Source organism: Equus przewalskii, chromosome 5 (genome assembly GCF_037783145.1).
Source record: "Equus przewalskii isolate Varuska chromosome 5, EquPr2, whole genome shotgun sequence".
NCBI lineage: Eukaryota > Metazoa > Chordata > Mammalia > Perissodactyla > Equidae > Equus > Equus przewalskii.
Genome location: NC_091835.1, coordinates 18,800,483 through 18,824,616, shown reverse-complemented (window position 1 = coordinate 18,824,616; position 24,134 = coordinate 18,800,483). Strand labels below are relative to the sequence as shown.

The window sequence follows — 24,134 nt, the reverse complement described above, 5'->3', positions numbered from 1 at the left end:
TGCTTCTGATTCTGTCTTCTCATCTGTAAAACGTGGATGAGAATACATCCTGGCAGAGTTTAAGGGACAATTGGAGATGTTTATAAAGTCCCTGGACCGTAGCAGGTGCTCAATAAATAAACGGCAGCACTTGTGTTGAGTTGCTATTCTGTGTTAAGAGTAGCAGAATCCTTTGAGGAAACATTAATATAGCTCCATGCAGATCACAACCATGTGCCCAGTTCCACCCCAAACAACATCTAAGTCTACAATTAGAATATACTATTGCCAATCTTTTTTTTTTTCTTCTTCGTCTCCCCAAAGCCCCCCAGTCATAGTCATATATTGTAGTTGTAGATCCTTCTCATTTTGCTATGGGGGACGCCGCCTCAGCACGGCTTGATGAGCGGTGCTGGGTCGGTGCCCAGGATCCGAACAGTTGAAACCCTGGGCCACAGAAGCAGAGCACACAAACTTAACTGCTTGGCCCTGGGGCTGGCCCTTGCTCAAGACTTTTGATCAAGGAAGGAGAAGATTTTAAACTCACCGCAGAAATGACTCAGGTTCCTCGATGCATCAGGCACATGCTTTATCTGGAGTAAATAATAAAAGGGCTTACGTGAAATGGTCTCATGTAAGGTCCCCCTCCCATCTTTGAAAGGGTCTGAAGGGTGGGGTTGGATGTCAACTGGAACACTGAGAGGGAAGGACCCTTGCCCTCTCAAAGCAGCAGAGCCATCTGTAAGCCCAGGGCTCAGCCTGTCTGCATCTGGGCCCTGTGTTCTCTGTTCAGTGGATTTGTAAGTGCCACCTCTGTTTGGGTGCTGTGGCAGAGGATAGAATAGTGAACAAGACAACCCATCCCTGCTCTCATGGAGCCTAGAGTTTACTGAGGAAGCCAAACCCTGAGCAAATTGCCAGGGTGGTGAGTGTAGGATGGTGGGGTGCTACCTAAGGTGGCAGTGGCCCTGACTTGGGTAGAAAACCAAGGAAGCTTCCTGGAGACAGTGATGCTTCAACTGAGCCCAACATTGTCTTAGAATCTGAAGAGAGAAAGTGCACATCAAAGTTGAGGAACTGAAGTCCAGAAAGCCTGGGCATGGGAGCTGGGGGACAGGAGCGACAGAAGCTGAGGCACAGAAAGGAGCCAGACCGTGGAGATTTCTGTAGGAGTATAGAAGAAAAAACCTTTTTCTTCTCCTCATTTTAGATTCTCTGACTGGAGCCTTGTTAATTAGAGTAACAAAAGACAGATTACCAAATGTGCATCACACATACACAGGGGAGCGCCCAGTGATGACTAACTCAAAGGGGTGGTTAGAACTTGGGCTTATTATAGCATCTTAACAAAAGAACAATAAATTTTTAGAGAAGTGACAAGACAAAAGAAAAGGACTTTGAGTTTCTAGGGTGACAGATTGTGGGAAGGTAAATATGTAGGGAAATTAATGGTAGATATGGGCTAGTTTTAGCAAGGTTTGTTATGTCGGTTCCTCTGGTGCCATCTCCAGGCTGAGGAAGGTGTAGGGTTGTCTCTGGTAATGAACTTCTGTCCTTCCTGGTAGAGAGAGGAGGAGGGACATATCTGCAAATTTATGTCCTGCTTTTAGGCAAATAGGAAGAGGGGAGAAAGCTTTTCTCATATCTGCTTCTTCTCAATTGCCTTCAGCTCAAAATAATCCTTATGCCAAACTTTTTTTTTTTGAGATATAAATTATATGCCATAAAATTTACCCCTTTAAAAGTATAACTCAGTTAGTTTTTAATATATTCGCAAAGTTGAGCAACCATCACCACAAATTCCAGAACATTTCATTACCCGAAAAAGAAATCCCAGACTCCTTAGCAGTCACTCTTTGTCTGCCCTCCCCTTAGCCCCATCTCTAATCTGCTTTCTATCTCTATGGATTTGCCTATGCTGGACATTTCATATAAATGGAATCCATAGTATGCAGTCATTATGTCTGGCTTCTTTCACTTAGTATAATGTTTTTAAGTTCATCAAGGTTGTAGCATCTATCATACTCCATTCCGTTTGTGGCTGAGCAATATTCCATCGTGTGGATATGCCGTAGAAGGCTCTTGAGAGGAAGGCATTCATATCTGTGACCAGAGCGAGTGCCTTGGGGCCCGGGCTCAGTGGGAGAAGCACTGTGCTGCAAACGACAGTGGACTGCCTGGGCACTCCCCTCCCTGGCTGAGTGACCTGGCAAATCACTTTCTTTGTGCTTCATTTTTCTCTCATAAATGGGAATAGTGGTAGTAACTCTCGTAGGGTTGATGAATTAAATAAGTTGATAACATTTAAAGGGCTTAGAAAAGTGCCTGGTGCAAAGGTCCAGTTGTTACTATGGAGAAAAAGAGGCTGGAAGTTGCAGAACTCCCTGCTGACTACTTAGTGAGCACACTGCCCTTCATTCCAGTGTTAAAAAACAAAATTCAACCGAGTAAACTTGAAGATCTAATTGGCTTTATTCAATGATCCATGAATTGGGCAGCATCGCATCTAGCAAGTAGGGAGATAGTCCAAGGAGTCTTACAAAATGCAAGGTTTTTATAAGCAGGAGGGTGGGGTGAGGAAGTTATTAACAAAAGAAAAGAAAAGATTGTTTCAGGCCAGGACATCTTTTTGGGGGGAAGAGAACACAGGAGTATTATTGTGCAGATTACCTCTCTAGTCCTAATCAGGAAATTTCAGATTGATTGTTAAAAAGGTCGCGTTCCTGGGATGGGGTGAAGCTGGAGTTAAGTCTTGGTTTGCTGTCTTGAGGGCAGAGGACTCCATTTGAGCCTGTTATTTCTTTTCTAACACTTTTACCCTTTTGATCAAACTCTCAGCCTAAGTGAGAGATGTGATCAAAAATTAATGCATTAGGGGCCGGCCTGGTGGCCTAGCGGTTAAGTTCATGCACTCCGCCTGGTGGTGCGGGGTTCGCAGGATCAGATCCTGGACACGGACCTACACACCGCTCATCAAGCCATGCTGAGGTGGTGTCCCACATAGCAGAACTAGAATGACCTACAACTGGGATATACAACTGTGTACTGGGGCTTTGGGGAGGAAAACAAAGTGTGATGCCTCAGCTCCACTCTCAGCTAGCGCTCTGTGGTTCTCGCAGCTTTGACTGCTCCCGCGTGTCATATTGATAGGTCATGGCTCTGGGTCCACAGTTTTAAGTTGATCATTCTCTTTGCTTCTTTTTTCTTTCCAGTCTTAAAGAGATCATTTGCTTGGTAGTTAGTGGCTGCAAACACGCATTTAAAGCTTTTGGGAAGATATGACATGCCAGGGAGATTGTAAGCAGGATAATTCCCAGTGTTTGGAGAGTACTTCAGAGCCATGGTGCCCAAGAGCCAAACCAATCAAAATCAAGTCAGTCCAAGACAGGCCCCATTGAAGGAGTCACTTTTTTTTTTTTTAATTTCTTTTTAAAATTGAGTTCATAATAGTTTACATCATTGTGAAATTTCAGTTGTACATTATTTCTTGCCCATCACCACATAAGTGTTCCCCCCCACCCCCTGTGCCCATCCTCCACCTCCCTTCGCCTGGTAACCACTGAACTGTTTTCTTTGTCCATGTGTTTGTTTATAGTCCACATATGAGTGAAATCATCTGGTGTTTGTCTTTCTCAGTCTGGAATATTTCTATTAGCATAATTCCTTTTAGGTCCATCCATGTTGTTGTAAATGGGATGATTTTGTCTTTTTTATGGCTGAGTAGTCTTCCATTGTATATATATACCACATCTTCTTTATCCAATCATCAGTCGATGGGCACTTGGATGGTTTCCATGTCTTGGCTATTGTGAATAGTGCTGCAATGAACATAGGGGTGCATATTTTACTTTGGATTGTTGATTTCAAGTTATCTGGGTAGATACCCAGTAGTGGGATAGCTGGGTCATATGAAAGAGTCACCTTTTTAAGCCAAATGGCTTGGTGAGTGATCTTAAGTAAGTGAATTTCAACTTTGCCAGGAGTGTTGATCCAGGTACAGCTGGTGGTGTTGGCCACACCATAGACACCTCCTTGCTCAGCTCAAAGATGATCAAGGGCTATCCCATAATCAGGAACAACTTTAGCCAAAGAGCCTAAGGATGTTTGCTAGGCAGATAATGTCTTGGAATCTACATTGTCTCTAAGAGTTAAGGAGAGGTTCCTGATCGTAGCCTCATTTGTATTTACTCCTAACCAGGGAAGTAGGGACCTGCCAAAGGAAGCAAGCCCTAAATCATGGAAGCCTCCTAGTAGGTCTTTTCTAGAGCAGTTAGGGGCACAGTTAGATAACCTAAGAGGCATTGCCCAGCTGTGCACCAGCTGTCTAGGCCTTCATAGGCCAAGGAGAATGATAATCACCACAGATAGAGATATATCCTGTCAGGACACGCACTACTTCCTGTAAGGTGGTACTGTTAATGGATTAATTTGCAGGAATTGTTGCATTTGCCCATTCAAGCCAGGCGTCAGTTAGGTTTTCTCTTAGCCTGAAATAAAAAGTTGTTCTAAATTCCAGGGGTCACCCCCCTTATCGATGGCCTGCGAGATATAGATGACGGCGTTATCTTCCCAGGCCAATGCCAGAGTAAAGGACAGAAAGAAAGGAAGAAAAGAAGAACAGGTTTACATTTAAAGTATGAAGTCTTGATCTGTCATGTTAGGCAGAAGCTGTCTACCTTGATGTCAGCTATTTCTCTTCCTTGTCAATTTGATTGAGAGATTTCCAGCGTCTGTGCAGGACCAGATGTCAGGTGGAGCATTCTTCAGCTGTGAGATGTGTATCCAAGGCTCAATGCCTTCTAGTTTTGCAGCAGTGTCAGTGGTCAGGAGCACTTGGTAAAGGCTCTTCCAACAAGGCTCAAGGGCTGTCTTCCTCTGATGACATTTCCAGAATACCTAGTCACCAGGCTCTAGACTGTGATCAAGAGGATCCTTTGAATTGGGATCCAGGAAAGCTTCTTTACCCTGTTGATAACAGGCTTGAACATAAGACATAGAGACTTACAGTAACTGGTCATACTAGCATGAGGCAACAAGGGGTCAGCAGCAGGTTGTATACCAATAGACTTGGCCTACCAGACTATATTGTGTGGAGTGAGTTTATGTCTCCCAAAGTGGGTACTGTGAACAGTCAGCAAGACCAAAGGAAATACTTTAAGCCGAGGGAGTCCAGTAGTTTTGGCAAGTTTAGGAATTTTAATTTTGAGGATCACATCAAGAGGTCAAGTTCTCTTGACCTTGCCTAATGATTGGGTGATAGGGTGATAGGGATAGTGATAATTCTAAGAAGGAATTCATTCCAAGGTTTTCATTAAGGTATGATTTCCCCAGGGAAGTGGGTGCCTCAATCATTTTAGAGATTATGGAAGGTAGACCCCAAGTGGGAAACACATTTTCTAACAGTTTCTTTGCCACTGTAAGGACATCAGCCTTGCAGCAAGGGAAGTCTTCAGCCCATCCAGGAAACCTACATAAAATAACAAGGACATATTGATAACTCAAGTTGCATGAGTCCAGCTACAAGTGTTCAAAGGGTCCAGAGGAGACAAAAAAGCCCATGGGGACAAAAAGTAATTTTTCCAGGATTATGGACCTGGCAGGTCAGACATTGTTGGTAAACTGTTGTTGCAGTTTTATAGAAGTCTTCCCACCAATGTCTATTCCTAATTTGAGTCATCTTAAATGCTCTGTGGCGGGTGAAGGAAAGCAAAAACCAAAAAAATGAGGTTATCCAGGGAGTGGCAAAGAATCAAGCAGCCATCTTGAGTTTCCCATAGCCCTAACTGTTTGTTAAATTTACAGCCATTGTTTGCCCATCCTAACTTCTCTGATTCAGAAGCAGACTATTGCCATGTTGCAAGGACATCAGGATGGCAAAAGTCTGGCAATGGGGGGCCATATTTTGCAAAAGCAAAATGGACTTCATCTACTTGTGCCACGATCTTTATACAGTGGATTCTGTTGCTGCTGCCTTTGCGTGAAAGTCAGCCAGGGCATTTTCCTGATATCCAGATTCAGTTCTTTTAGTGTGAGCCTCAATTTTGATGTCAGTGATTTCAGAAGGTTAGAGAATAGCAATAAGTAGAGTGCTTATGTGTCGCCCAGTTTTGATTGGGGTCTCAGAGAACATAAAAAAACTCCCTTGTTGGGGCCGGCCCATGGCCGAGTGGTTAAGTTTGTGCGCTCTGCTGCAGGAAGCCCAGTGTTTCATCAGTTCGAATCCTGGGCACAGACATGGCACCACTCATTGAGCCACGCTGAGGTGGCGTCCCACATGCCACAACTAGAAGGACCCACAACTAAGAATATACAACTATGCGCCGGGGGGCTTTGGGGAGAAAAAGGAAAAAAATCTTTAAAAACAACAACAACAACAAAATTCCCTTGTTTCCAACTGTGTCCTGTTACAAGAAGAACAGATTCTTATTGAATTTATACAAATAACTAACTATATTGCCATGAGAAGAATATGCAAGAGGTTTCAAATTTTGTAGGGATCAGGTAGGGAGAAAAAGTAAATGTTTCCGTCTTTGCTTACAAAGGTATAATTTACCAAACTGCTGTAAGTCATACTTTGGCTAAAGAGAAAAGGTTTCTTTATATCTGGAGGGGAAAAAAAAAGAACCATCAATATTTTAAACACATGGGGGCAGCCCAGTGGCATAGTAGTTAAGTTAGCGCACTCCACTTTGGCGGCCTGAGCTTCAGGGATTTGGATCCCAGGCACAGACCTACATGCCACTCATCAGGCCACACTGTGGTGGCATCCCACATACAAAATGGAGGAAGATTGGCACAAATGTTAGTTCAGAAACAATTCTCCTCAAGCAAAAAGAGGAAGATTGGCAATGAATGTTAGCTCAGGGCTGATCTCCCCCCACCTCAAATATATATTTTTAACACAAAGTCATAAAAATTATAATCATATACTAACAGACCCAAATATCTTTAGTTCCTCTGTAATAGAGGTCAAAAGTAGGTAAACTTAGGCTTGTTTCGCAATTAATGTTTCAGTATTTTATCTTATTTGGAAATGATCTAGACAATCAATGAATTTCCATCATTTAATTTAACTTAGCAAAACTCTAAGGTCTCAAGTTACCAAAAAAAATTTTGGAAGCTATTTTTAAGTACACATACCATAAAATGTAATTGTTGCTAAAAAGTTTATCTATAAACTCTTATTCCATTTAGATCTATCTAAATCATTTGCTCCCAACTATTATGTTTAGATTACCCACAAAAACATCATGAGACATTAGACAAAATCAGCCATCGTTCTTTTTTTTTTTTTGGCTGATAAGTTTTGTAAGAGATAGCAGAGCTTATTTGACTAATAAACTCAAGTAGAATAAAAGTTGTTTATCTGCATTACATTTAATGCAATAACTCTGAAGACATGTTTATTTTAATTAAACCAGCAAACTTAAACTAGCTTTTGTTTACTAAAGATGATCTCAGATTATGTGAACTTGAAAAACATTTGGATTAGTTTCTATATTTCTAGGAGTTTTAGAACGGCCGACCCTTACAAGCACTTGACCTTCAACCCAATTAAATAGAGCTCTTTTACCAATCAATTTTCACGATACAATCCAGAGGCAGAAAAATATCTCACATTTACAACATACATATATGACCACAAACACAAACGCACAGACAGATGCAAACAGAGATTGTATAGCTTTTGTTTACTAATATTTGCAGAGCGGACATTTAAGGTTTTTCATTAGCCCAATTTCCAAATACACTCCCCTCCTTTTTCTCTTTGGATGAAAACAAAAACTTCTCCCTAAGGTTTGCATTTCAAAGAATGGCTCTTAGGTCCTAGAGAAGGTGAGGATAGAAAATTTACATCACAAAGATTAAGTGCATGACAACTCTGTTTCCAATGTCCTGATATTTTCGAGCATTTTGAGAGGAATGGGCAAGGTTTGGGAGATTGGCAAAAAAGGGAGGTAAACCTAGAACTTCCAGAGCCACGTCTTTGGCCCTGCAGAAATTTGCAAGACAAAGACAGTTTTCAATTCCCCAAAGAACTGGGTTGCCATCTAAATGGTATCAAAAGGCTGGCACACCCATTCGCCTATGCTAGAATGTTTTTCTTTCCCTCTAGATACATTTAGCTTAGAGAAGGCCTAAAAAAAATTCCCATCAGACTCTGAATATCAGCTTCCAATTTGGCCAAATTTCTGATCATAAAGTTATTAAGTCCTTTCAAATATTTCGTCAAGTTTCAGCTGGGACAAACAGTGGGTATTTCTGGCAGTACTGAGCAATCCCATTAATTGTAATTTTAGTTTGCCCTTGGCTGTTTAAGGGAATTACTGGCAATAGTTTACCAGAAAACCCCTCAGAGCCCCAGCACCTGTAGGAGGGGCCCATATGGAGGCCCTCCTTTGGAGGTAGATATGAGGGCATTTGAGAAGAGTTTGCATAGGGCCTTTGAGGACACCTTTTTCCCCCAGTGTCCCAGTTGATTACAAATTAAGTATTGAGCCTTGTGGGGACTGGAATTGGCCACCCCAAGATATGTCTCTTTGGCATAAGGATTATTTGAGGCTGATTACTTTTGATAAACTGGGACAGGGAAGGAGGCTCTGAGGAGTGGAACTTGCTTGCCCTTTGTTAGGAGACATTTACATTTGTAAGGTAAATCTCTATCTGTAAAGGTGCCTCCCTCTCTGTACCAGGAAGAAGAAAGGAGATGACCTTGTCTCTAGAAACTCTTAATCAATGGGGAAGGCAAGGACTTAAATCTGCATTTGTTTCTTGTGCTTGTCTGGTAACCTCCTATAACTGACTTCCCTCCCCCTCCCAACACTGGCATTTCTTTAAGGATTAAGCATCTTTCCTTAGGCTAGGAACTGATTGCTGCGCTCACCTGTGGCCACCCAGCTCGAGACAATAGACTTGCCTCCTGCTACGCCCTCCAAGATAGCAGACCACTACCTGCTGTGTCCATCAAGCGCTGTGCCGACAGGACAATCTTGTGACTATTTTGGGAGGGACATTTCAATCATATGCGAAATATCCTGTTTAGGGGTATATAACCACTCTGTGCACCCCACTTCTTCAGTGCCCTTTCTTCCTTTGGGAAGAAAGGCCCCTGGCCACGGTCCTCATAAAGCTTTGTTTAATTTTCTCTTGCTATTCTGTCTCATGTGAATTTAATTTGTTCTCCAGCCAGACGAACCCACATTAGGTAGAGGAAAAGTCTTCTTCCCCTATAGCCTTCAGCCATTGAATGGATAATCAATCCCTAGGAGAATGTAATGGGGGAGGCCGACTTGTTGTTTTAGATAACTTTTGTTTTTAATTTTTTATTAGCCTTTTGCAATGAATCTTTCAATGAAACTATTTTAGAATCTTAAAGGTTTTTGGAAGCTTCTGCATACCAATTAAAGGCGTCCCATTCTGTCTGTTCAACTTGGGATCTTTTGCTCTCTAGTGTATTTCTTGTTTTTGTTTTTTTTTAAAGATTTTATTTTTCCTTTTTCTCCCCAAAGCCCCCTGGTACACAGTTGTATATTTTAGTTGGGGGTCCCTCTAGTTGTGGCATGTGTGACACCGCCTCAACATGGCCTGATGAGCAGTGCCATGTCCGCGCCCAGGATCTGAATCGGCGAAAGCCTGGGCTGCGGTAGCGGAGCACGAACTTAACCATTAGGCCACAGGGCTGGCTCCTCTAGTGTATTTCTTAAATGAACCATCTTGTCTAATTGGAACATTCCCCACAATGGCCATTGTAATTCTAGGTAGTTTTCAGTGAAATCTTTGCATCTTATCTGCAATTTACTGGTCTATAGTTGTTAAACATAAAATAAGCAGGTGTGCCAGAAGGTGGTGCCCTCAATTCTTTGAATATAAAGGATCCCATTTCTTTTAGCTATGCCTTTGGGTTTCTCATAGCCAAACTAATACTAAGAAGGACTTGCTGTGAGGTTGGGAGCTGGCGAGTATTTTAGCAGCCTTTAAATGTTTGGACCATGCCCACTAAAGTTTGTTGCTTTTTTTTTTTTTACTTCTGAGATTCCCATTAGGAGCTGGCCTTTATTTAATATTCACCTGAGGCCTTCCAATGGACCTAGTCTAGCTCAGATCCGAACCAGTCCAATCCCAGACCCTCTCTGGTTCTGGAATCAGACCCAGCCCCCATTCTTAAGTTGGACCCAGTCCAACTCTGGTGTTAACCCCCAACAATGCCCACGGGACTCTGGACTCTGGGGAAAGGACTGGACCAGCAGGCGTCAAAGAATGAGGACTTCAGAGTGATCCCAAACAGATAGAGAGCTGCAGCTGCCACCAGCAGTTCCCAACATGGAATCTGAGGAGAGAATCAGGGCTGGGGTTTCCACTCAATAATCTGGGAATTGTGGTCTGAAAAGCCAATTAAATAGGGAGCACAATGTAAAAAGAGAGCAGAGCTCAAACCGAGAGGAACTTACCAAAACGCCCCTGGAAATGGTGAAAAAAGACAGCAAACTCAGAAGTGTTCACAGGGCACCACACCTGTGTTTCTCTTTGTCCTCGAAGTCAACAGAAGTCTCCTTTGATCCCACGGCTGCCACCAAATATGTTAAAAAACAAAATTCAACCGAGTAAATTTGAAGATCTAATTGGCTATATTAAACAATTTGAATCAGGCAGCATCCTGTGTAGCAAGTAGAGAGATAATCCAAGGAGTTGTACAACTGGAAAGTTTTTATAGGCAGAAGGAGGGTGGGGTAAGGCAGTGATTAGCAAAAGAAAAGAAAGAATTGTTTCAGGCCAGGACGGCTTCTTTTAGGGGAAGGGATCAGAAGGGGTTTTCATCATGCAGATTACCTCACTAGGGCTAGTAAGGAAATTTCTGATTGACCGTTGAAAAGATCACATGCCTGGGATAGGTTGAAACTGTAATCAAGTCTTGGTTGGCTATTGTGGGGGCAAATGACTCCATTTTGGGCCTATTTCTTTTTTAACACCAGAATCTTCCAAATGGCTACACGGCTACTTTATAAAACTGGAAATTACAGCCAGTTGTGTGTATGAGAGGGAATGAATTGAAGACAGCAATTGCTATACCTTTTTTAGGCATTTAGGATTTTGTAGTTCTGCAGACTTTCACGTTTGTCGTGAGTGATGATAAGCCACGGGACTTTTTCTATATGTGTACTTTTAAGGTCATCTACCTTGAGAGCAAACTGCTTTAAATTTTTAAAAATTTACATCAATTTTCAACATACAGAAAAGTAGGAGTATGATTCCCCATGTACCTTCAACCACATTTATTCCTATTTTAAAATTCTTGATGCATGGGTTTTATTCCACAACTGGATGGCAGAGGCACACCCAATGGGTAGGAACCATCTTGCAAGGACCTGGGTAAACTGGTTTTATGGGTAGGTTGAGAAATGTCTGCTTGTGTAGGCAGCTGAGGCGCTTCCTGGAAGGTAGGGGTGAGGAGAGAGGGCTGTGTTCCCCCTCCCACCCCAGACCCCTCAGTGGGGCCAACACAGGATGAGAAGGCTCACTCTGGGGAGCTAGTGCCAGTGGCATGATGAAGTTGTCTCCAAACACTGCCAGTCATGGCAGTGGTGACACCAGTGTCCATCGGGAATGAGGGATGCCATGGTCTAGCTCATACTTATGGCTCAGAAACTGTCTGGCAGTCACATTTTAATGGACATTGACAGGCCGTGGAAATCCACAGGAGCAAGATGAGCAGGGTAGGGGCCTGTGGGTCAAGTGCTCCAGACCTTCCCCACGCAAGTGAGGCCTGGGAACTGATCAGAAATTAGAGTCTCGGGCCCCACCCCAGACCTACTGAACTAGAATCTGCACTTTAACAAGAGCCTCCGGCGATTCCTTGCACATTTCACGTTGGCGAAACGCTACTCTAAAGGACTGAACGCGAGATCTGTTGGAGAGAAGATTTAGGGTGCTGGAATCCCAGCAATTCCAGGTTGGCAAGCAGCTAGTCCAGCCCTTGCCCAAAGATGCATGAATTCCTTCGACAAGACCCTGGAGAAGGCGTCTCCAGATGAGCCAGCAACACCTCCACTCACAGGCCAGGCAACAGCTCTTTCCGTCTTGGATAATTTCTGTTGGAGGGGCAGGCTGTGGGTTCATACTTCATCCGTGTGGCACTCAGACCCTTCTTAACTAAAGAAAACCCCACTGGGAATGTCCTCTTTCTGTTGCCCTTGTTGTAAATTCCAGGCCCTCAAGTTAAAGTTTGAGGAAAACTCTTCCTGTGTTAATTATAGATCCATTTTTAGCCCCGTGTTCAATGGTCTGACTAGTATCCAGGAAAAGAAAGTATTTGAAAAAAACACCTTTTCTTATTTTAATAATTTTTTTGAAAGTCCAATGGTAGTGTCACCGACTAATTGCCCCAAGGAACTTGAGGGAAGTTTTGGAAGCATATAATTGTTTCTCCAAATTATTTTTTCTTTTTTGTTATGTTCAGAGATGCAATCACCAACCACCCCGAACTGGTCCAAACCCCACCACAAGAGCGACGCCTGTGCAGATGGGCCAAAAGTGTCCAGGAGGTGACCTTTGCCTCATTTTTAACGCTAAGATCTTCCCTCTTGGAGGGGCTTAGGCCTTGTTGCCATAACGTGATGTATGTGGAAGCATGTTTTCCAACTGAGCCTGCGCAAGCGAATACCCACCTCTCTCCTTTGAATATTCATTCCCCATCTGAAATAAACGGCCCCTCCTGTCCTGTGCTCACAGAGAGCCCCGACTTTGGAAATGATTCCCCGAGGTCTCCTATTTGCGGCAAATAAACTTTCCTTTGTGTGACAACTACTTCTGGTGAAGGCTCTGATTTCAGCTCACCAAGAAGCAAACCCACTTTGCTTCGTGACAGTAGCACGTGTTTGTTGTTAATTTTTTTTTAAATGCTGATGCCTATACAAGTAAAATGCAGAAGCCCTTGTCTCGCCTCCCTGCCCCTGCCATCCCCAAGGCAGGCGAGCACCTTGAGCAGTGCGCTGTGGATCCTTGCAGACCTACTTCTTTGTGTTTAAACAGGTCACACACACATACAGGCTTTCAGAAATTTTTCCACCTTGACCCAACTCTTCTCTTTCACAGCCTTTTGTACTTTCTTAAGAGATAACTACTTGAGTAATCAACCCTCTATTGGGTAAACTCATTGACTAATTTTTAAAAAGTGGGTGAATCCTCAGGGTCAAGTGGCTTTAAGGGAGGGATGCACAGAAAGCAGCATTTTGTGAGAAAGAGCGAATGCCGTCAGAGAATCTCTGTGTGTGTAACTCATGAATACACACAGCCACCCCATGTGGTACCATTATTATGCCCATTTTACAGAGGAGCAAACCGAGGTACAGACACTTGCCCAAAGTCACCCAGCTAGTGATCAGCTAAACTGGAGTTTGAACCCAAGCAGCCTGGTTCCCAAGTCTGTGCTCAGGACATCCCGTTATATTCATGGAGATTCAGAAATCTGGGACTGTAGCCCACCCTTGTGTCCATTTCAGAGTGGGCTTTTCACTCTCTGGGCTCCCAGGTCCTGGGGCGAGGACGCCTCCCGGGAGCAGCTCTGCCTGCCCCACCCCTTCCTGCGCTGCCTGTGCTGGAAGCTCAGTGCCACCACTCTCTAGCTGGGTGAACTTAGTTAATGTTTTCTAAACTGTGTGGAAGGGGATAATAGTACTTACCTCCTCCAGTTCTTGGGAGGATTAAATGATGAAATGTGCATAAAGTGTCAGCCATTGTTATTGTTATTATACTTCTGAGTTTCAAGGGTAGGAGAAGGGTGCAGGGGGAAGGGGCACACCAGTTGACGCGGAGACATCCAGGAGATTAGAGTAAATATATTAAATTCCAACCCAGAGTTGGCTAACAAAAAGGGATGATGGGGGGCCAGCCCGGTGGCGCAGCAGTTAAGTTCGCACGTTCCACTTTGGTGGCCCGGGGTTCGCCAGTTCAGATCCTGGGTGCGGACATGGCACCGCTTGGCACGCCATGCTGTCCACATATAAAGTAGAGGAGGATGGGCATGGATGTTAGCTCAGGGCTGATCTTCCTCCAAAAAAAAAAAAAAGGCACGATGGGGCAGAATGCTTCTACCTAGGAGATCTTTTCTTGGACTGGGGGATTCTCATGGACTCTAGACCCCTTATGAAAAGCCCAGGTGTTGGGTGAGGGCCACGGACAGTCAGCTCTTGTTCTAGTTCATTCCAGTGGACAGCAGCTCCTGTCAATGATGTGCAGAGATGCCCCAGGCAAGAGATTGCTCCAGGCCAATGCACAGCACACAGCCACGTCCTGGCATCCCAGCCTCCGTAACAGGGGAGGATTGTGGAACTCAAGCACTTAAGGGCCTCTGGGGCCAGCACCAGGGGGGGCCAGACCTGGGGCTGCAGAGCTCCCTGCCGTCAGGATGGCCCCTAACACTGCCCACCTGCCCACGAGCCACTTCAGTCATCTTGGCACTGTTGCCCCTACCCCAGGGTTCTGCATGCAGCCATTGCTCAACAAAATGGGCCTGGTTTTATGAATATTCTCTGTAGCCTTTCATACAGATGCAAATGAGGGTGGGGCAGAGAATAAACAGAATTGTGAGACAGAACTCTTTCAGCCTGGAATCTCGGGACTTGCCTCCCAGTTGTTGGCACCCAGGGCAGGCTGCTCCAAAGTGTCCCACAATGGCATATGGACTATTTTGAATTTAAGTTATTTGTTTTGACTTAAAGTTTTGACTCTCCTCTCTCTGTTCCTCCTGAAGGCAGGAAATAAATCTCCCATGAGAAAAGTACCCTCCTTGCACCAGGAAATAGAGACATCCTTATCACAGAGCTGGGGAGTTCAGGGCTGAGAAGCCTGTATAAACAACTCTTGTTACTTTTACTAATTTACTACCTCAAGCCTAAACTCTGCTTAAATTCCTCACAATTATGTAATTAACATAGCCCAAAGCTAAGTTTCTTTGTCTTGTCAATTACAGATTTTTATTATTTATTTGTATAAAAAGATATATAAACTAGCTGATTTGTTCACTCTTAGAGGATCACTTTTATGATCTCCTGTACGTACGTATTAAATTGCTTTTTCCCTCCTGTTACTCTGGTCTTGTGTCAGTTTAATTATTAGTCCAGGCATAAGAACTCAAGAGGGGTAGCAGGGGCTTTTCCCTCCCCAGCACAGTCAAACCCACAGTGGCCATTTTAGATTTTAGATTAATCTTAGGTAGGGTGGCCACATAATTTATTGTCCAGACTAGCACTTCTCATTGGTTTGCTAACATAGGGTTTTTTGTATGTTTTTCTGGAAATAATTCCAAACTTACAGAAAAATTGAAAGAATACAAATAGTATAAGAACACTCCTATATCTTTACTCAGATTCACCAATTTTAGCATTTTTCTTATTTACTTTCAATCTCTTTCTCTCAATATATATACACACACATATGTGTATACACACTTGTATACATACATATACGTATGTTTACATGTACATATGTGTATATACATGCTTTTTTTCTGAAACATTTGAAAGTTGGTTGCGTGCACCATGGCCCCTTACTCCTATTTATTTCCTAAGAATAAGGAAACTGTCTTACATAACCATATTTTTTTCAATCAACTTTGGTAAATATAACTTTGATGTAATACTTGTATCTGCTCTACTGTTTATATTCCCATTTTTATCAATTGATCCAAAGATGTCCTTAATAGCACTTTTTCCCTCCAGTGCATGATCTAGTCTAGGATCAGATATTGCATTTAGTTGTCCAAACTAGGACTTCCGGAGTGAAGGAGGGCACTTCTAATAGTTATACTGGAAAGGGACAAATAAAGCCTGTGTGGCAAAAAATTGGCAACTGTAGACTCTGGGAGAGAGGGTCAATGGGAGTCCCTTTTATTTACTTTTACATATGTTTAAAATGTTTTGATGGGGCTGGCCCTGTGGCCAAGTGGTTAAGTTCGCGTGCTCCGCTGCAGGCGGCCCAGTGATTTGTTGGTTCAAATCCTGGGCGAGGACATGGCACTGCTCATCGAACCACGCTGAGGCAGCGTCCCACATACCACAACTAGAAGGACCCACAACGAAGAATATACAACTATGTACTGGGGGGCTTCGAGGAGAAAAAGGAAAAAAATAAAATCATAAAAAAAAAAGTTTTGAAACACAAAATGAAGAAGCAAACCGAATAGACAAACTGAAAGAGAATATGCCATGCCCACAGCCGTAACATGGGATTGTCTGGGCCCCCTGTTTTTAGGTTCAGACTCAAAGCATCTGTTCAGGTGGACGCATAAGCAGAGGAGAAAGACTTCCCCTCACTTCCTCGTCGTCAATGGCCATTATCCACATGAAGGGAAACACCTTCTGCAGGGAGGAGGGGCCCCGGGGCATTTCTTGGCTTCCAGATACTCAGGCATGGGCCCCCCTGCAGTTAAAGGAACTGGGGGGGCCTTGGAGGGGAGATGGAGGAACAAGAAGGGAGGGGAACCCTGACTGGTCCTCCCAGCCAGGGCCTGACTTTCTTGTGTCACTGGAGTGCCCAGAGGCATTGGGAGGAGCATCCGTCTGTGTCAATTCCAGACCCGCTTCCAGCCAGGGCAAAGTGTCCCACAGCAGCTGGACCAGGCCCAGGCCTCCTGCACCTCCGCTGCCCCTGCTAGGCCGTCCGGGTCTCTGACACTCACTGTGAATGGCAGAAGGAAACACTGGTTTGGGGAGACAGTCTAGAAACCCATCTTTTCTTCTCCACTTGGTGCCCCTTCCAAGCTGCACTTCTCAGATTCTCAGACAGCAGTTAAGGTTTTGGAAGTCGGTGAACTTGGGAAGGAAAAATCTGCATGTCTATTTTTGCTAATCTTGAATTGAAATCTAGCATCTCCTTCCATTGTGCATGCAGACATTGTACCACAGTAGTAAAGGCGGCCCCTGGGACTTCGTCACCAACAGGAGTCACAGCTATTTTCATATCACACCACTGTGGTGGCAGATACTTTGAATATTATCTATGCTCGTCATGACTTCAAAATCATGGTAGTTATCAGGCCTACCACTGGATCCAATCCTGATTTAATACATTAATAAAGAATTATTAATCACTCATGGCAATCGTATTTCAATATAATTTGCTTCCTTTGTAATCCTGGGTATTTTACTTTATGCGTTTAAAAACCTCACTCTGAGAAGGTTGCCAGACTCCAAGGGGCCTGTGGCACAGAGAAGATGGGGAAGCCCACCTAGCCTTGGCCAGGGTCCTTCTGCCCTCACGGTCACCCTGCCAGCCTTCTCTCGCGGTGTCCAGTCCCCACTCCTGTGTGGCTGGCACCCTTCCCCGGCAGCTGGCCACACGCTGCCATCTGCTGGGGTTGGCCCACACAGCACCCTGGTGGCTTTGCTTAGGTGCTTGTGGTTCTTCTATTCCTTTAGGGCATTATGAGCTATAGACAGTGCCACAAACTCTTGCCAGAGGTCCCCAGGTACTGCCCCTGCTTGGCACCTGTTCCCTTGCCAGGGTCCCTGGGTCCCTGGGCTGAGGATGTAGGGTGCTACCTGGCCAGTGATGAGGACCTGGGAGCAGGTTAGTGGCAGAGCACAGAACTGCATCTTGGAGCTAGAGGCAGGAGCATCTGCAGTTACATATCAGGCCAAACAAATTTTTTTTCTTTTTCTTTTTCTTTTGCTGAGGAAAATTTGCCCTGAGCTAACATCTGTGCCAGTCTTCCTCTATTTTGTATGTGGGTTGCCACCACAGCATGGTCATTGATGAGTAGTATAGGTCCATGCCCGGGAACCAAACCTGGGCTACCAAAGCAGAGCATGCTGAACTTGACCAGTAGGCCATAGGGCCAGCCCCAAAAGAATTTTTACTTACTTATTTATTTATTTATTAAAGAGTGGCACCTGAGCTAACATCTGTTGCCAATCTTCTTTTTTTTCTTCTTCTTCTTCTCCCCAAAGCCCCCCGGTACATAGCTGTATATTTCAGTTGTGGGTCCTTCTAGTTGTAGCATGTGGGACGCCGCCTCAGCATGGCCTGATGAGCGGTGCCAGGTCCATGCCCAGGATCCAAACCGGCGAAACCTTGGGGTGCCGAATCGGAACGCAAGAACTTAACCACTCCGCCATGGGGCCGGCCCCTGAAACGAATTTTTAAAAACAAATTGTTCTTTGAATTAATACACAAGCACATGGGACGATCAAAAGTTGAAAAGAGTACATGGTACAAGTTTCTCTCCCACCCGTCGCTTGGCCTCCAACTTGACCAGCTTCTCTCCCCTTCCAGGGCTGCTCACCACATTTACAGCCAAAGGTGAAGGTGTGCAGGCACCCTGCCTTTTCTTACTTAAACGCTAAGATGTTAGGTACCTGGTCTGCACCTGGCTTCCTTATTTAACAATATTGTCTTGGAAATTGCTCTTTATCTACATAGAAATAGCTTCCTCCTATTCCTCTCCTTTTATTTCTGTGGTCATTTACAAGCAGTCAGCTTGCCTTTGCTTAGAAGCAGGCGTACCCAGAAATAGCCAGAAATTTCAGGATGGTTCTAGGAGTCACTTACTCACCTCAAAAATTTCAGGAATACTGGGTTATTCCTCTTTAGGTGGATCTGCATTTCCAAAGGGGCCTTATAGGACCATAGTACCGAAATCTAAAAAATGACTACACAGTAGAATTTTGGGCAGGGGGTGGTCAGAGGTAAGTCGGCCTTTGGGTAGCAGACTTCATCTGTGATGTCCCCTATCCAGGTGTTACGGTACCAGGATCTCTGGCTATCCAGAGATTAACCACACCCTCCCCAGCTGACCTCGGGCCCTTTATCAGAAATGCCACCCTCCTCATACTGAACGCTCCTGCAACAAGCAGCTCTCCGGCCCAGCTTCCCTCCCCAGAAGTGTCAGGCAGGCCAGCTGCCATTGGCCAGGGACACCTCAGAAAGTTGCTAAGAGGCCAGAAGTGTTCCAGCTGCTCCCTGGAGCTCCCTGGGGCTGGGCTTCCCTCTCCCCCGACTCAGAGCAGTTCCAAGTTTATCAGTGTTTACATGTTATGTTCTGAAATAAGCTTTGAGTTGAAGAATACGTACTTTCTCCTACTAACCTACATGTCCAGCAGAGCCTTCTTCTCATGGACATCTGACCCCTTCATCGCTTTGGGCCACTGAGATACACCAACAGATCCCAGCCCACCCAGCAACCTCTCACTGTAGTTGTTTCTGCCAGACTCCCACACCAGGAGAGAGAGAACTGTCCAGACCTGCCTGTGTGAGCATCTTGTCTCGCACACAGGCTCCTCTGCAAAATAGGAAGATAGCATTCCAGTTTTTACGTCAGCGCTTGGTGAGTTTGATTAATGTGAGTCAGTCCTGCCAAAAGGGATCTTCTCTGCCCCAAAGCTAAGGGCTGCACTGCAGACCATGGTGAATTCCCCAGACTAAGTGCCCACTTGCCCTCTCAGGCCAGCCAACCTACTGCCTGGGGCAGTGGCCTTGCTGGTGTCTCCTTTCCTTCAGCCGGAAGCATGTTGAGAAGGCTGAGGGAGCAGCTTCCAGTATATGTTCGCTTTGTGTGAAAGAAACTCAGTTGCAGAGATTGTAGTGTCCTAGGATGCACAGTGATGGGCAGAAGAAAAATGAGCACAAATCCATCCTGGCCACCAACAACCGGTCAGGGGTCAGCAGGTCCCCTCCCCTCTGAAGGATGGTACCACCAGCGTTTCTCCCTCCTGATCGAACTTGGCGTTGTCTAGGAGGAAAACCTTTTCTCCACCCTCTTAGGTTCACTACTTGGGAGCCTGCAAATTAAACTGGCAAAATACAGATCAGTAAGAGAAAAGATGGATTTTTAGTTCACATACGTGCCTAGGGGTTCACGGAAAAGTGTGACTCAAGGAGGTAGTTAGAATTTGGAGCTTACAGCCCATCTTCATAGGGGAAGGGGAGGGGGAGAGGAGAACTTACAGAAAAACAAACGATTTTTGGAAAGATAAATGGGCCCTTAGGAGAAGAGATGGGTGATCTCATAGTTTTCTTATCGCAGTGCAGATTTCTCTCTGGTGACAGGAGTCAACCTTCTCTGGTTGCAAAACTCCTGGGGAGGGGACTTACGGCAGTCGAATTCTTTTGGGAGGCCCTGATTTCAGATAAAGGGCGTTCAAGAGAAAAACAACCCTCTTCACAGTGGGATATTCTGGATCCCCCAAGCGTGAGTGCACCTCCACGCCCCCTCCAAAGGCCAGGGCGGTAGGGGTGGGGCGGCAGGGGTTCAGCATTCCTAAGGCTGGCACAGGGAGCTCAGCAAGCAAGGGCCGAATAAGGGGGGTGGTTCCCCAGCAGAGGATGTGCAGGGCCGGTGGAAAGGGCACATTCTCACGGCCAAGTCTACGGTATGGCAGTTAAGAGTACGTGCAGACGCGCAGACTGCGAGGGTCAAATTATATGTCCTTGGGCAAGATTCTCAGCTTCTCCGAGCATCATTCTCCTACTTGGGTCAAAATCCTTGTAGGACTATGGTGAGGATCAGATCAGATGATGCGTTTAAAGCATTTAAGACAGCGCCTGGCACAAAGCGGGTGGTCAGTTAATGAAGCCTGTTTCTCTAGGCACTGGATGCAGCGTGAGCCAGACCAGGTTCCTGCCGTCCTGGACCGTCCATTCGGGAAAGGCACCTGTTGGACACAGGAATACCCCGCATTATCAGACGATGGCGCGCACTGGGAGAAGGCGAAGTGGGGAAGGGGCGGGGAGGGGGAGGCGGGGGCTGAGCTGGACGGCGGGGGAAGGAGCGTCCCAGCAGAGGCCAAACGAAGTGGTGTCCTTAGGGATGAGGATGGTTACGCTGCCTCTTCTCCTGCGTGTTCCTGGAACACTCCCCCCCCCCCCCGAACGGGCCTGCGTCGGTTCCCATCTCAGCTTCTCACGTGGCCGACTCTCCACAAATGGCTGCGGGACAAACACTTTGCCATTGGTGGAGTTAGTGGGGCGTGTGGATTTGGGGGCCCAGGTTCTGAAATGTGAGTTAGGAGGTGATTTTTCCGCCTTTGTTCTTTCTTCCATTCCTCTCTACATACATCCTAGTTCCGCCAAACAGTTATGAGGACACGGTTTGCCTCTGGGAGAGTTTCCTACACTCTGCACCCCTCCGTCCTGGAGAAGCAGTGTGCCTGGGGACACTGGCCAGCTGTGTGGCTGCAGGGTGAGGCCGAGCTGCCAGGACAGAATAGAAGGTCTAAATTTAAACTGTGTCTGGAGGCTCGGGGAGCCAGGGGCCTGTGGGCCCTGAGGCAGCTCCCTTCCAGGCAGGCCTCGGGGAGGACGTCTCTCCTCCCTCCCCTCCGCCCTCCCCCACTTCCCCATCCCCCTCCCGGAGTGGAAACTGTTTCTTTTCTGGCTGCTGAGAGCTGGTTTCCTCCCAAGGAAATAATGCCTCACCGCAGCTGAGGCAGGATCTGCCTCCTGGAAATTCCCTGCAGTGGAGAAACGCTTTGCTGGCCGAGCTGCTTGGAGCCGGGGACACACCTAGAGCCCGCTTGTGCACAGCCCAGAGGGGGACACGCCCAGAGACACACAGCTGTAAACAGAAACACAAACACGCTGGGAAGAGCCTGGGGGACCTTCAGGAGCCGGGTTTAGTCCCAGCTCTTGTCTCCACCTCTCTGTGCAGTGTGAGCAAATCATCTCCTTTTCTGAAACCATTTTCTCACCTCGACGATAGTAAAGTAGAGCTCTTCAAGACCAAAAGAGAAGAGAACACTAAAGGAATCACCCTAGAAGGTTCTCTACTTCCAAGATGTTGTTTTCATTGTTGAAAATATTTTTAAAGTCTTTTTTTCTTTCTCTGAAAATTTTCTTTCTAAGCAATTTTAGGCACTCACACATCTGCCTTGTTACATTTGCTTTCTGCCTAGAAGGATGGCTGCCCGTGGCGCAGTGACTGTGGGCTGGTTCCAAATAGTGAATTCAGAAGGTTCCTGCGAGGATGATGAGAAGCGTCTGGCAGGAGTCATCACTCCTGCAAGATTCTGCGATGCCCAAGGCCAGCCCCCAAAGAGGGACAGCCGGGCCTGGAGATACCAGCTCCACTACAGACCCTCAGGCACGAGCACGTCCTGCTGGCGCCTTGACAGTCCACTGCCCAGACCCAGAGGGGTCTGCACACACGCGACCAGATGGAAACTTCCAGTTTCAGCCACAACCTCCCAAGGGAGCACTTGGGAGAACCCCAGGCATACACCGCTTGGGTACTTTTGTGCCTGTCATCATTGAGCCCAGAGAACAGGGGCTGTCACAGACCTGATCACATGGGGACGGTCACGCCTGCCGTTCAGGCTGTGCCCATGGACTAGCAGGAGAGAGAGTGCTAAGGGGACACACCCGTACACACTGAGTTGCCCAGCAACACGGGATGTCAGGCCCAGGGACACACACCCTCGCTGGCATGACCCACTCAGACTGTTTCCACAGAGGCGGACTCGCACAGAGCAGCTGCCCCAGGCGACTCTCTGGCCCTGTTGGGAAAAGCCTTCGTTCAGAGCCAGCTGTGCCAATAAAGATCCTGGGCATCCACACCCCAGAATGATGACCAGTTAGACAGGGCCGAGGCGAGCCCCCCAAACTGCCAGTCACTCCTCGGTGACACACAAACACTCCTCTGAGTGGCCAGTCTAGACTCCTCACCTCCTTTTGTTCCCTCTCGGAAAACCTTTGGCTTTTCCATTTTAATCAGCCAGTGACCACACAATCTATTTCTGTAACTTCTCGGCATTCGCCAGATTGTTCTTTTGAAATGTCTACAGTAAGTTACAAAGAATGCCTCTGACCTTTGTTTTCAAATTCGTCGACGCAAACAGTCAACACACAATGTGAAACTTAGAGGACGATTTTCAATTTTCACAGACAAACCGGGCTTGAGTTTCTGTCAACTTTTGGATGGAGAAGAAAGGCAGCTTTTCAGTGATTCTTAAAATTCCGACTCGGTAAACAGGAAAAGAGCAACAACTCTGCCGTCTTTGAAAGTGCAGCGTGCACGCCAGGAGCAAGACCCCTCTGAGCAGCACCTCTCACGGCTTAGGGACGGGTAAACTGAGGACTCAACCTCGGAATGGTTTCCCACTCGGACCCTATCTGTGATTAGGCCAAACTTCCGGCATGGTGTTTAGACTGCTGTCTATTGCACAGCTGTGCCTCACTGGGGTCCAAGGACAGCCCCCTTGGGTGGGTTCTGTCCCCTTCTCAGATGGTTCAGGCTCCGTGTTGGTTTCCGGATGAGATAATCTGGTCCCCTGGCCGTGGCAGGCCTCTCTTTCGTCCCGTCACCACACAGGACCAACTTGGAGTCATCCTCCCACCTACACGCTGCGTGTGGCCAGGCGCCCCCTGCCATGCAGGTCCTCCCTCCCTGCCTGTCCCTTCCCACCCTCTGACAGGAATTCCAGTGTGAATGTGGAATGGCCACCTTTAGCGAACTGGAACCTGGACTACACAGCCCGTCTCCAGAGATTGTCACCCCCGCCCCCTAAATTCCTTTGTACTCTTTTCTTTAAAGATTGGCATCTGAGCTAACAACCGTTGCCAATCTTCTTTTTTTTTTTTTTCTGCTTTATCTCCCCAACACCCCCTGTACATAGTTGTAAATCTTAGTTGCAGGTCCTTCTAGTTGTGGGATGTGGGACGCCGCTTCAACGTGGCCTGAAGAGCGGTGCCATGTCCGCGCCCGGGATCCGAACCCTGGGCCACCGCAGCGGAGCACGCAAACTTAACCACTGGGCCACCGAGCCGGCCCCCCTTTCTATTCTTACTGTTTGTACCTCAGAACCTCACTCAAGACAGAAATAAGCCAAAAAAACCTACTGGATTTCATTTTTTTAATAAAAAATTTCTGTATGTCAAAAACCACAAACAAATTTAAAGACAAACTTGGAAAATAAATTTTCCAGACAAAGGTGGCAACAGAGGCAAATATCCTTAATGTACAAAGAGCTTGTAAAGTATAGGGCACCAAAGAGAGAGATGGAGGATGTCAGCAGGTAGATTAATCAAAATAATGACCAAATGGTTAATAAGAGAAGAAAATCCTCAACCTCCTTAATACTCAAAGCAAAGCAAAAATAAAACCATTTGAGATAACATTTCACCTTATTACCTAACAGACCAGCAAATGAATACCCACTGCTGGGCAC

The 24,134-nt window shown here is 46.0% G+C and overlaps 2 long non-coding RNA genes across 2 annotated transcripts; both read right to left on the bottom strand.

The window, feature by feature from the left end:
- Positions 1–3,373: 3,373 nt before the first annotated feature.
- Positions 3,374–10,659, bottom strand: LOC139083472 (uncharacterized). The gene is made up of 3 exons (XR_011540204.1): positions 10,428–10,659; positions 4,656–4,958; positions 3,374–3,797 (listed from the first exon to the last, which is right to left on the bottom strand). It is a non-coding gene; the product is annotated as an uncharacterized lncRNA (long non-coding RNA).
- A 7,205-nt stretch (positions 10,660–17,864) lies between these two features.
- LOC139083471 (uncharacterized) lies at positions 17,865–21,496 on the bottom strand. Its single transcript, XR_011540203.1, has 3 exons — positions 21,388–21,496; positions 18,527–20,624; positions 17,865–18,100 (listed from the first exon to the last, which is right to left on the bottom strand). It is a non-coding gene; the product is annotated as an uncharacterized lncRNA (long non-coding RNA).
- Between the last annotated feature and the right edge of the window lie 2,638 nt (positions 21,497–24,134).